The following is a 13,921-nucleotide window of genomic DNA, read 5'->3' as shown; positions in this document are numbered from 1 at the left end:
TTTGCCGACTGCTTTAGGGGCTGATTACGTCAGCCTATCTACTATGTTTTACTTGAAGTCGAAGATGTAAACAATGGGACGCAGTTTGATGTAACAATTCAAAAAGAGACCTTGAAGCCTCTTCCATTTAGTGAATAAACTACAGAAGAAACAACTATACTTACGAATAAAATGATAATATTCGCTGAGGCGTGAGCGATCTGTGTCCCTTTTTTAGCACTTTCCCTGCAGTGTGTATGTAAGATTTTGTTTGTAGTGGCAATTTGCAAAGAGATGGTGTTGATAATTAAGCGATGAATACCGGAGGAATACTTGAAAATATTCTCATTAGTTGCAAATAGTGAAAACCTTACGACAGTCCTTTTTATTCTGCAATTGCACGTTTTCGATCTCTATGAACGCTTCTCCCCCATTTTGGCTTTCTTCTCACTTTTGATGCGGAATGTGAACAAACATTAATTAGCCAAATGTAATAATGTACACGAAAATAACGTCTGTGAATTCATTCACAATCCATTCTCTCATACAGTAAGAATATAAATGTTACGGTCAGCAGATTCAAACAGATACTGGCGTAATTTACAATATAATATGATTTCCTGAACACAGTCAAATACCCTATTATAACTTTTCGCAGTCGTATTGTCATTGCTGCGTATAGACACATGCGCGAATTCGATGGCAACATTCTGTCATCTGGAAGCAATTGGTGAACTAATTTCGAAGATTTAAGAATGGAAACGAACATTAGCATTTTTATAGATTATTTTACATTAGCAGACAAGCACGGAGTTTTTCAAGTGCACGTGTCGTATTTGAAGAATATTTTTTAGGTAATGCAGTAAGTTATTTCATTGAACACACTTAACACATAGCGATACACAATTAAACTAAAACCAGAATATTATATATATATATATATATATATATATATACACTCCTGGAAATGGAAAAAAGAACACATTGACACCGGTGTGTCAGACCCACCATACTTGCTCGGGACACTGCGAGAGGGCTGTACAAGCAATGATCACACGCACGGCACAGCGGACACACCAGGAACCGCGGTGTTGGCCGTCGAATGGCGCTAGCTGCGCAGCATTTGTGCACCGCCGCCGTCAGTGTCAGCCAGTTTGCCGTGGCATACGGAGCTCCATCGCAGTCTTTAACACTGGTAGCATGCCGCGACAGCGTGGACGTGAACCGTATGTGCAGTTGACGGACTTTGAGCGAGGGCGTATAGTGGGCATGCGGGAGGCCGGGTGGACGTACCGCCGAATTGCTCAACACGTGGGGCGTGAGGTCTCCACAGTACATCGATGTTGTCGCCAGTGGTCGGCGGAAGGTGCACGTGCCCGTCGACCTGGGACCGGACCGCAGCGACGCACAGATGCACGCCAAGACCATAGGATCCTACGCAGTGCCGTAGGGGACCGCACCGCCACTTCCCAGCAAATTAGGGACACTGTTGCTCCTGGGGTATCGGCGAGGACCATTCGCAACCGTCTCCATGAAGCTGGGCTACGGTCCCGCACACCGTTAGGCCGTCTTCCGCTCACGCCCCAACATCGTGCAGCCCGCCTCCAGTGGTGTCGCGACAGGCGTGAATGGAGGGACGAATGCAGACGTGTCGTCTTCAGCGATGAGAGTCGCTTCTGCCTTGGTGCCAATGATGGTCGTATGCGTGTTTGGCGCCGTGCAGGTGAGCGCCACAATCAGGACTGCATACGACCGAGGCACACAGGGCCAACACCTGGCATCATGGTGTGGGGAGCGATCTCCTACACTGGCCGTACACCACTAGTGATCGTCGAGGGGACACTGAATAGTGCACGGTACATCCAAACCGTCATTGAACCCATCGTTCTACCATTCCTAGACCGGCAAGGGAACTTGCTGTTCCAACAGGACAATGCACGTCCGCATGTATCCCGTGCCACCCAACGTGCTCTAGAAGGTGTAAGTCAACTACCCTGGCCAACAAGATCTCCGGATCTGTCCCACATTGAGCATGTTTGGGACTGGATGAAGCGTCGTCTCACGCGGTCTGCACGTCCAGCACGAACGCTGGTCCAACTGAGGCGCCAGGTGGAAATGGCATGGCAAGCCGTTCCACAGGACTGCATCCAGCATCTCTACGATCGTCTCCATGGGAGAATAGCAGCCTGCATTGCTGCGAAAGGTGGATATACATTGTACTAGTGCCGACATTGTGCATGCTCTGTTGCCTGTGTCTATGTGCCTGTGGTTCTGTCAGTGTGATCATGTGATGTATCTGACCCCAGGAATGTGTCAATAAAGTTTCCCCTTCCTGGGACAATGAATTCACGGTGTTCTTATTTCAATTTCCAGGAGTGTATATATATATATATATATATATATATATATATATATATATATATATATATATATATACAGGGTGAGTCACCTAACGTTACCGCTGGATATATTTCGTAAACCACATCAAATACTGACGAACCGATTCCACAGACCGAACGTGAGGAGAGGGGCTAGTGTAATTGTTTAATACAAACCATACAAAAATGCACGGAAGTATGTTTTTTAACACAAACCTACGTTTTTTGAATGGAACCACGTTAGTTTTGTTAGCACATCTGAACATATAAACAAATACGTAATCAGTGCCGTTTGTATCATTGTAAAATGTTTATTACATCCGGAGATATTGTAACCTAAAGTTGACGCTTGAAACCTCCGACGTTCAGTTGCGTGTTGTAACAAACACGGGCCACGGTCGGCGTGCAGCATCTGCAGGGACATGTTTACGATGACGACCGTGTTTAGGAGTGTGGCTGTGGTGCACTGTTGTGGTTTGGTCTAGCTGTCGCAGTGTCCGCATGTAGCGCTTGCTGCTATTGTTATTCTGTATTCGTCTCCGCACGCAGACCAACTGTAGTACACCGTGTTACCAGACGTCTGTGATAGTGTAGTGTTGTAGGAACTGTGACCATGGTGTATTCGAACTCTGAAAAGGCGGAGATGATACCCATCTATGGCGAGTATCGACGAAATGCAGCTGAAGCCTGCAGGGTGTATGCAGAACGGTACCCGGACAGAGAGCATCCAACGTGCCGCACATTGCAAAACACCTACCGCCAACTGTATGCAACAGGTATGGTCGTAGCACGCAAACTGGTCCGTAACAGGGCCGTCACAGGAGGAGCGGGTGCAGTTGGTGTGTTAGCTGCTGTTGCCATGAACCCACACATGAGTACACGGGACATTGCGAGAGCCCGTGGACTGAGTCAAAGTAGTGTCATGCGCATACTGCATCGTCACCGCTTTCACCCGTTTCATGTGTCGCTACATCAGCAATTACATGGTGATGACTTTAATCATCGAGTGCAATTCTGTCAATGGGCATTAACAGAGAATGCGTTGCAGTTCTACCTGTTTACCGGTGAAGCGGGTTTCACAAACCACGGGGCAGTGGATCTACCGAACATGCATTACTGGTCCGTGGACAATGCTCGCTGGCTCAGACAGGTAGAGCGACAGCGACCGTGGACTGTAAATGTATGGTGCGGAATCACTGGCGACCACCTCAGTGGTCCTCACTTCATTGCAGGGGCCCAAACAGCTGCAACATACATCGCGTTTCTACCGAATGATCTGACAACGTTGCTCGAAAATGTCCCACTGGCAACGCGCAGACGTATGTGGTATCAGCATGATGGTGCACCTGCACATTCCGCAATTAACACTAGGCTGACCCTTGACAGGATGTTCGATGGGCGTTTCATAGGACGTGGAGGACGCATAAATTGGCCAGCCCGTTCTCCTGAACTTACACCTCTGGACTTCTTTCTGTGGGGTACGTTAAAGGAGAATGTGTACCGTGATGTGCCTACAACCCCAGAGGATATGAAACAACGTATTGTGGCAGCCTGCGGCGACATTACACCAGATGTACTGCGGCGTGTACGACATTCATTACGCCAGAGATTGCAATTGTGTGCAGCAAATGATGGCCACCACATTGAACATCTATTGGCCTGACATGTCGGGACACACTCTATTCCACTCTGTAATTGAAAACGGAAACCACGTGTGTACGTGTACCTCACCCCTCATGGTAATGTACATGTGCGTCAGTGAAAAAGACCAATAAAAAGGTGTTAGCATGTGGACGTAATGTGCTGTTCCAGTCTCTTCTGTACCTAAGGTCCATCACCGTTCCTTTTGGATCCCTACGTAATTCGGTGCTCTCCGATACACACGATCGAACAGCGGAGGAGTGGTACTCAAGCGTCAACTTTAGGTTACAATGCCTCCGGATGTAATTAACATTTTACAATGCAACAAACGGCACTGATTACGTATTTGTTTATATGTTCAGATGTGCTAACAAAACTAACGGGGTTCCATTAAAAAAACGTAGGTTTGTGTTAAAAAACATACTTCCGTGCATTTTTGTATGGTTTGTATTAACCAATTACACTAGCCCCTCTCCTCACGTTCGGTCTGTGGAATCGATTCGTCAGTACTTGATGTGGTTTACGAAATATATCCAGCGGTAACGTTAGGTGACTCACCCTATATATATATATATATATATATATGTATATATATATATATATGGCGTACACACACTTATATATATATATATATATATATATGGCGTACACACACTTATATATATATATATATATATATATATATATATATATATGTAAGTGTGTGTGTGTGTGTGCGCGTATATAGAGTATTAATGCTTTTATTTGGAATTAATTTTTTGAAGGCAGGTACCAAAAAATTTGACCCCCCCCTCCTGACCGAGATCTTGGATCCGCCCCTGCTGAAATAACGCCGATACAACAAAAATATTTCCCAAATTATAGTGTGTGCCTGAAGACGGCGATCTTCCGCTTTCTAGGATGTAACGAGAAAGCAGCTGATGCAGGCAGCGTGTGTGCCAGATGTTTTATGTTGCGAGCTGCCTTCACTGGTCCGACGCAGCAGTACTGTCCAGAGGGCGAGAGCACCGGTCTCCTTCCAACTGCAGCCGCCGGCGCTACCGTAGCGTCAGCAGATTTTCAGTGGAGCGATCGCGACGTCTGCCACAGTGCCGGCTGAGAAACTGGGCCGCCCGGCTGCTGGGGGCCGAGGTGACACACATTTCGTGGGAAGTGGGACAGCCGGCCCCGCGCCATCCGGAAACAAGTCCGCCGTTCGCATACAACGGCGACGGATCACTCCGCCATTCCCCACAGATATCTTGACGCCTGCTAAACTGACGCTGCATTATGCCGTGTCAGTATGGGCAAATGACACTGCGAAAATCTGTGAGCACGTCACAAGCGATAAAAACTACAGTACATCTACATCTACATACATACTCCACAATCCACCATACTGTGCGTGGCGGAGGGTACCTCGTACCACAACTATATGCCTCTGTACGAGCCCTAATCTCTCTTAACTTATCTTTGTGGTCTTTCCGCGAAATGTAAGTTGGCAGCAGGAAAATCGTACTGCAGTCAGCCTCAAATGCTGGTTCTCTAAATTTCCTCAGTAGCGATTTACGAAAAGAACGCCTCCTTTCATCTAGAGACTTCCACCCGAGTTCCTGAAGCATTTCCGTAACACTCGCGTGATGATCAGACCTACCAGTAACAAATCTAGCAGCCCGCCCCTGAATTGCTTCTACGTCCTCCCTCAATCCGACCTGATAGGGATCCCAAACGCTCGAGCAGCACTCAAGAATAGGTCGTATTAGTGTTTTATAAGAGGTCTCCTTTACAGATGAACCACATCTTCCCAAAATTCTACCAATGAACCGAAGACGACTATCCGCCTTCCCCACAACTGCCATTACGTGCTTGTCCCACTTCATATCGCTCTGCAGTGTTACGCCCAAATATTTAATCGACGTGACTGTGTCAAGCGCTACACTGCTAATGGAGTATTCAAACATTACAGGATTCTTTTTCCTATTCATCTGCATTAATTTACATTTATCTATATTTAGAGTTAGCTGGCATTCTTTACACCAATCACAAATCCTGTCCGAGTCATCTTGTATCCTCCTACAGTCACTCAACGACGACACCTTCCCGTACACCACAGCATCATCAGCAAACAGCCGCACATTGTTATCCACCCTATCCAAAAGATCATTTATGTAGATAGAAAACAACAGCGGACCTACCAGGAAGGATAGAAAATACAATAACGAAACTGTAGTCATTGTGCGTATACGGTGGAAGCGAACTACTCTTCTGCCTTCGGTTCTGATTACATGAAATTAATTAAAATCTAACTGCGTACTCAGGGTCGAACGATGATAGCGCCTATAGCTAGTAGTGTCAAAACTCATCCAAAACTGCCGAACAATAATCTTCCACATTCACGTATTTGTACAACAGTGCACCGTTACTGTTCCCTAACTTGAATTGGCTCACAAAGTACAATTAAGTCCATTAGACATCATTTCGAGTTTGGCACGTACGTCTTTACAAGACCAAGTACGAAAGAGGACTCCCTTAATATTTTAAATAACTCAGACTACGGGCGGTGAGTTCATGTTCTCGTTGGCTGCTAGCTCGTTTGCGTCAAGCCCCCTGCGTGTTAATTACCGGCTCCACCGGTAATGGTGCACAAAGTGGCGACGAGTTGTTTACGTCGCATTTTCTGCAACTTTTTTTTTCCGTTATGATTGGGTATAGAAAAGTGATAATCTTTTCTCAGCTCCCTTTACGTTAAACGACATCTCCACACAATTCCACTGATCGATTGACTAGTACAGTAAATTAATAAGGTCACTATAAGCGGGACATTACAAAATTCATAATTTGACTTCGGGGCTAGTTAAGTAGAGTGAGCTGTGTAAGGTTGAAGAGTCAGACTTCATTGCAAAACATCTCTTGTGTGTACTGAGTTTCATTATGACAGCCCGTCAATGTGGTTGACTCTTAACGTGGGTAACATCCCGAGTGCTGGAATTCCGTAACTAAACATTTGCGTTATGAAAATATAACCATTATAAACTCCAGATGCGTCTATACTGGAGTGAAACCAATAGTGTCATGAGTGATGTTGATTATGTTGAAGACATAGTGGTTCAAAATTCAAAGAACTTAGCATCTGTTATCGCTTCATTTAGCGAAATAAAATTGTTCTAGAGGTAGCGTCTTTGATTAATAATCGAAGCGTGCTCAGTCCCGGGTTCGATCCCTGACACTGCTTAATTTTTGATTAACAATCAGATGACTTCCGGCATAAGAAGTCGCCCTCATTCTACCAACGACCTTGACAAAGAGGACAGAGGAGCGGAAGATGTTCAGGGCACTCACTGGCCCTGTGAGTTTGAAACAGCACCCAAAAGGCGGAAGAAACAGCAATGATCACCGGTGTGAGGATGCAGAAGGCGATGGAAACCACTGCTTTAAAGAAACGTAACGTGTATCCACAGGACATGTGGTCTTTAATTGAAAAAGTGTCATGTGATCTCACCACTGGCAAAAGATTCCGGAATAGTCCCCCAGTCGGATCTCCGGGAGGGAACTGCAAATGGGAGGTGACCATAAGAAAAAGACTGAATGACCAACGAAAGTATAATGTTCTACGAGTCGGGGTGTGGAATGTCAGAAGCTTGACTCTCGTAGGGAACCTAGAAAATCTGAAATGCTAAATGCAAAGGCTCAGTGTAGATATAGTAGAAGTCAGTGTAGTGAAATGGAAAGAGGACAAGGGTTTCTGGTCAAATGGGTGTAGATTAATATTAACAGCAGCAGAAAATGGTATAACGTGAGCAGGATTCCTTATGAATAGGAAGGTTAGGGCAGAGAGTGTGTTGCTGTGAACAGTTCAGTGATAGGGTTGTTCTTGTCAGAAGCGACAGCAAACCAGCACCGGCAACGATGGTTTAGGTACACATACCGACGTAGTTAGCTGAAGATGAAGAGATAGAAAAAGTGTATGATGGTATTGAGAGAGTAATACAGTACGCACAGGGAGACGAGAATCTAATAGTCATGGGGGTCTGGAAAGGAGTTGTAGGGAAAAGAGTAGAAGGAAAGGTTACAGCAGAATATGGACTTGGAACAAGGAATGAGAGAGGAGAAAGACTAATTGAGTTCTGCAATAAATTTTAGCTAGTAATAACGAATACTCTGTTCAAGAATCACAAGAGGAGGAGGTATACCTGGAAAAGACCAGGTGATACGGAAAGATTTCACCATGGGTGAGGCAGAAATTCCAAAATCAGATAATGGATTGTAAGGCCTACGCTGGAGTAGATACAGACTCAGATCACAATGTAGTAGTGATGAAGAGTAGGCTAAAGTTTAAGAGATCAGTCAGGAAGAATCAATACCCAAAGAACTGGGATACAGAAGTGATGAGGAGTAACGTGACACACTTGAAGTTCTCTAGGGCTATAGTGTTGAGTGGTACTTAAGTAAATAAATTAGTGAAATCAAAGTGAACTAGAAATTAGAATATAAATGAAAAACTTGGTTTAGTTTAGAGAGTTACATACTGGCAAACAGCGGGAAAAACAGCAGAACAGAAGAGACAATGACCGTGAAGTCAGCAAGTTCCTCATAAGCGGGCGCTGTCGATTCAGCCGTCAAGGCATCGCCCGACCGGCTCACGTGTTTCTCAGTTGTCGCATGTGAGCAAAGGCCCTCGCCTACATTCCAAGAGCCAATGACCGACGTTAAGAAGATTCTCGAGAAGCTTTTCAACGTGACAGCAGAGGCAATGACCAGCTCACGTGTTTCTCAGTTGTCACATGTGAGCAAAGGCCCTCGCCTACATCCCAAGAGCCAATGACCAACGTTAAGAAGATTCTTCGAGAAGCTTTTCAACGTGACAGAAGAGGCAATGACCGTGAAGTCGTTCACCTCCAGTGAACTGAAGTGAATAAATACGCGAGACGCGGTGGGCCCGAGAGACGAAGACGAAGACGAAGACGAAGACGGAGACGAAGACGAGGACGGAGACGGGGACGGAGACGAGAGACGAAGAAGTCGAAGAAGTGAAGAAGCGTAGCAGTAGTTTTCAGTCAGTTTCGGTGCTGAAGACCGTCATGCAAGAAGAGACTACATCATGCACAGTCGCACCAAGTCCGCTGCTGTAATGGAATAGCAAGGAGCAGCCTCGGCGCCAGAAGACAGAAAGAAGTTAAAAGATATTTGAAGTCTGATCTTTATGTACCCGGGTGACTCGTGAGGACGGGAAGGAGACGGCCTCGCATCAGCAGTTACCTGTGAGCTGGGATGAAGATCTGACAGCCGAAGACTGGCAAGCGGGAGTCCGTTGTTCGAGTCCGGGACACTGGCCTTCTCCCGCCCCGCCGCTCCGCTGGCCGACGCACAACACACGCGGCCGCTTAGAGAAGAGAAACACTGGGACGCCACACCCAAGGTACCATCCGATGCACGACTTCGCTCGCAATAGTTAAAACCGGCCACCTCGCGCTGCGCGTCTCCAGTCAGCTGGGCGAGACGGCGACACGAGATACACAGCGCTACGCGTAATCAGACGCCGCCACCGCCGCCGCTGCCGCAGCAGATGACTTCACAAACGACACAGCTGCCGCTCTCCGAACCAGAACATTCCGTAAGATACAGTTGTACAAATCTTCAATAAAAGTTATCTTATGTAAAAATGCTGTTTCATTCTACCTCATACCCGAGCCAAGGAAGAACCCACCCTGTCCACATGTTGTTAAGAGAGAAAAGTTGATTTATTTAATATTTTCACCCTGACAGAATGCTTTAGAATGCTCATCCTGGCAATTGACAGCATCAAAAGAGAAAACCCAGTTACCTTTAGTGACAGAAGTGTTACATTTAGTATCACATCTGTTACATTTGGTGTCAGAGAAAAAACCCTTGGCTCAATATGAGGTGTGAATGACAGTCACTGAAGGTCCACAGTTAGTATTGTTTAATGTGTGAAAGGATAGAGGTTTGCATAGCAGTCGTAATATTTTCTTTATTTAGAAGTGTACTTTCTCTCATGATTTTAAGGGTTTGTCAAAAATATTTAAACATCTTTTTTATTCAGTGTGGTAAGATTGTGTAACTAACAGTTTGTAAAATGATGACACGAAATCGTACAAAGTCAGAGTCAGCACCACAAGCGGTTTCTACTGATGAAGCTATTCAGAGCTTAGTTAATCAAATAGCACAGCTTAAAAATGATAATAATGTATTATTTAAACAGTTGAGTGAGTTTAGGCAAACCAGTTCAATCCCTTCCACCCTAGATTCCTCATCAGCAGCCTTGGTAACTCCTTTTTCAGGTAAACCTGGAGAGGATATAACAGCCTTTTTTGATGATTTAGTAGCAGCTGCAAAGTTAGGATCATGGTCAGGTTGGTTGGTTGGCTTTTGGGAAGGAGATCAGACAGCGTGGTCATCGGTCTCATCGGATTAGGGAAGGATGGGGAAGGATGTCGGCCGTGCCCTTTCAGAGGAACCATCCCGGCATTTGCCTGGAGTGAATCATGGTCAGATGAACAGCTCTTACAAATGACAAAGTTAAGATTGATAGGAGAGGCTAAAGCACACGTATTATACCACGAAAAATTACGGAATGCTACAACATTTGAGGAATTGAAGAAAGGATTACTTAAACGTTTTCAAAAACAGAACGGCTGTAGATTTTATAGGGAAAAATTACACACTATCACTCAGAGGCAAAACGAGTCGTTAGACATCTTTGTAGATAGGATTAGAAAAGTTAATATTAACACCTATCAGTTGACAACTGGTGATGAAGCAAATAAAGTTACTTTACAAGAGGAAGAAAATAGAGCTCTGGATACATTTTCACGTGAGTTACCTCCTGAAACGTCCCGTCGTGTCAGGGCAGAGTTCCTAAAAATTTAGCGGAAGCTGTATCTGTGGCGACGGCTTTTGAAGAAATTGACATTGCCACCAGATACAAGGAGAAGCGAAATGTATTTTCAGCAGGAGTACGATGTTTTATGTCCGATCGACAGGGACATATAGCAAAAAACTGCAGACAACCTAAATGCACTAATTGTCAAAGAATAGGTCACACATTCAAGGACTGCAGGTCTAAGAAAGTTTTTGGAAATAGAAATCAGTTAAACTCAAACGGGAATGTCGGTGCCGCCGCCAGGCGTTTCCAATAAAATTTCATGCCATTAAGGCGAATGTGAAGGCGGAATGCTGGTTATCTGCTACCATACAGGACAAAGAGGCAAGGATACTGGTGGATACAGGCGCAAACGTATCAATAGTGAGTAATGAATGTATTGGAGAAAAGAAATATGACCCTCCAAGCTATAGATTGAGTGGAGTAGGAGGAGGTACAGTGAAGTCATTAGGATGTACATCATTGATTTTCTATATTAATGGTGTACAATTTCAAGAAGATGTAGATGTGGTAACAAAGGTAACTCACGGGTACGACGCGATCCTAGGACTGGATTTCCTGAATAAACATCACGCTAAAATCGACCTCAGACAGCAAACTGTAGAACTTAGCGGAATAGTGTTTCAGCTAGGTGACACCGCTGCAAAGGGCCCGCTGCCGCAAGATTTCCCTAACCGGAAGGCGAAATCAACTATACTGCGTGCAACGTCCTTGAAGGTTGATTCGCCGGCCGCGGTGGTCTCGCGGTTCTAGGCGCGCAGTCCGGAACCGTGCGACTGCTACGGTCGCAGGTTCGAATCCTGCCTCGGGCATGGATGTGTCTGATGTCCTTAGGTTAGTTAGGTTTAAGTAGTTCTAAGTTCTAGGGGACTGATAACCATAGCAGTTGAGTCCCATAGTGCTCAGAGCCATTTGAACCAAGGTTGATTCGCGGGATCAGATACCATCTGGCTCAGGAAAACTTTTCTGGATGACCGTTGACCCCGAGGTACCTACAGATACAGTGTGTCTAATAGAGCCATAACAGGAAAATGAGGAATTAGATATATCACATTGTTTTGTACGAAGAAGTGTTGTACGGGTTCAAGACGTTGAGGGAGAAAGAAAAGTACCGGTACATATTGACAATTTCGGAGTGGAGGACAAAGAGTTGCATAAAGGAATATTAGTAGCTACAGTCAGTACTTTAGAAGAAGAAGATTTCGTTTGATCAGATATTACTGATGGTCAGAAACCAGACGCCTATAAAACCGCATTACGCCAGAAGATTGAGCATTTGAAAGGAAATGACAGAGACACGATAGAAGCAGTTAGAGTTGAGTTCCAAGATTTATTTAATGCAGAAGGTCCACTGCCAGCAACAGATATCACACAGCATAGGATCCCAACAGGAAATAGCCCCCCAGTTTATAGGAAGCCTTATAGAGTTCCGCATCACTTACAGCCAGTACTGGATGAATTTTTAGAACAGCATCTAAAAGATGGAATTATAGAATATTCTGATTCTCCTTATAATTAAAATATTGTAATTATTCCAAAGAAGTCTCCCGACGGTACGAAACGATATAGATTTTGTTGTGACTACAGGCACCTTAACAAACAAACTATCTCAGATGTTTATCCTCTTCCAAACATTACAGATATCATTGACAGTTTAGGTAACAGTAAATACTTTTCAACAATCGATCTACGTAGCGGATATCATCGGTTGGAAGTTGCACCTGAAGATAGGCATAAAACAGCATTTTCTATGCCTGGAGGCCACTGGCACTTTAAAAGAATGCCTTTCGGTTTCAAAAATGCACCAGCAACTTTTCAAAGACTGCTCGATGGAGTATTGCGAGGACTCAAAACTCAGCAATGTTGTGTATATCTAGACGATATTATTGTATTCTCCAAAGACATTAATGAACATGCTGTGCATCTGCGTAATGTTTTTCAGAGACTTAGAAAAGCTAAATTAACATTAAATATGGAAAAATGTACTTTTGCATTGACAGAGGTTACATACCTAGGGCATGTCATAAGTGAAAAAGGAATTAAAACAGATCCTCGATTAATTTCGGCAGTTAAGGACTTCCCAACACCACAACGCGTTAAGGAAGTACAAAGTTTAATTGGTCTCGCATCGTACTACCGGAAATATGTTCAAAATTTCGCTGAAATTGCCCGACCCTTAACCCAATTATTGAAAAACGGTGCAAAATTTCATTGGTCTGAAGATTGTGAATCTGCATTTCAAACCCTTAAAGATAAGTTAACACACAGTCCAGTATTAGCCTACCCAGATTATAATAAAGAATTTATTTTATCCTGTGACGCAAGTGGTCATTCAGTAGGAGTTGTTTTGAGTCAGAATATTAATGGCGCGGAACACCCCATAGCCTACGCTTCGAGACAACTAACAACGGCAGAAAGAAATTATTCCACAACGGAGAAAGAATTGTTAAGTGTTATTTATGGCATCAAATACTTTAAATTCTACTTGTATGGTAGGAAATTCAAGGTTATTACAGACCACGCAGCTTTAAAATGGTTGCTTGGATTAAAGGATCTATCTAGTCGTCTCACCCGTTGGGCCCTATGTCTTTCCGAAATGGATTTCGAAGTTATCCATAAACCAGGCAAAAACACACGAATGCAGATTGCCTGAGTCGGAAAACAGCACTTTTGGAAGCAACAGGCCGAGATACTAAGGACTGGAGAAAGGCACAAGATGAGGATACAGAATGCAAAAAATACGCAACTCAAAAACAATTTTGCTTTGAAGATGGTGTATTATGCCGTAAAACAAAACTTGGACCACGAATTGTTGTTCCCCAACACCTTAGACAAGAAATAATGGCAGAGGCCCACGATCATATCCTTGCAGGACACGGGGGACAGCGGACAACCGAAAGACGAGTAGCAGAGCGATTTTGGTGGCAAACCAGAAAGCAGGATGTTGCGCAGTACGTTCGTAATTGCACTGCGTGCGCACAACGAGCTGAACTTTCTTGTTCAAAAATACCCTTACAGAGGCTCCCCGAGGCTTTATGTCCAT

The sequence above is a fragment of the Schistocerca piceifrons genome, chromosome 1 (assembly GCF_021461385.2).
Source record: "Schistocerca piceifrons isolate TAMUIC-IGC-003096 chromosome 1, iqSchPice1.1, whole genome shotgun sequence".
NCBI classification, from domain to species: Eukaryota; Metazoa; Arthropoda; class Insecta; order Orthoptera; family Acrididae; genus Schistocerca; species Schistocerca piceifrons.
The sequence above is the reverse complement of the archived record's forward strand: the minus strand, read 5'-3'. Positions refer to the sequence as shown.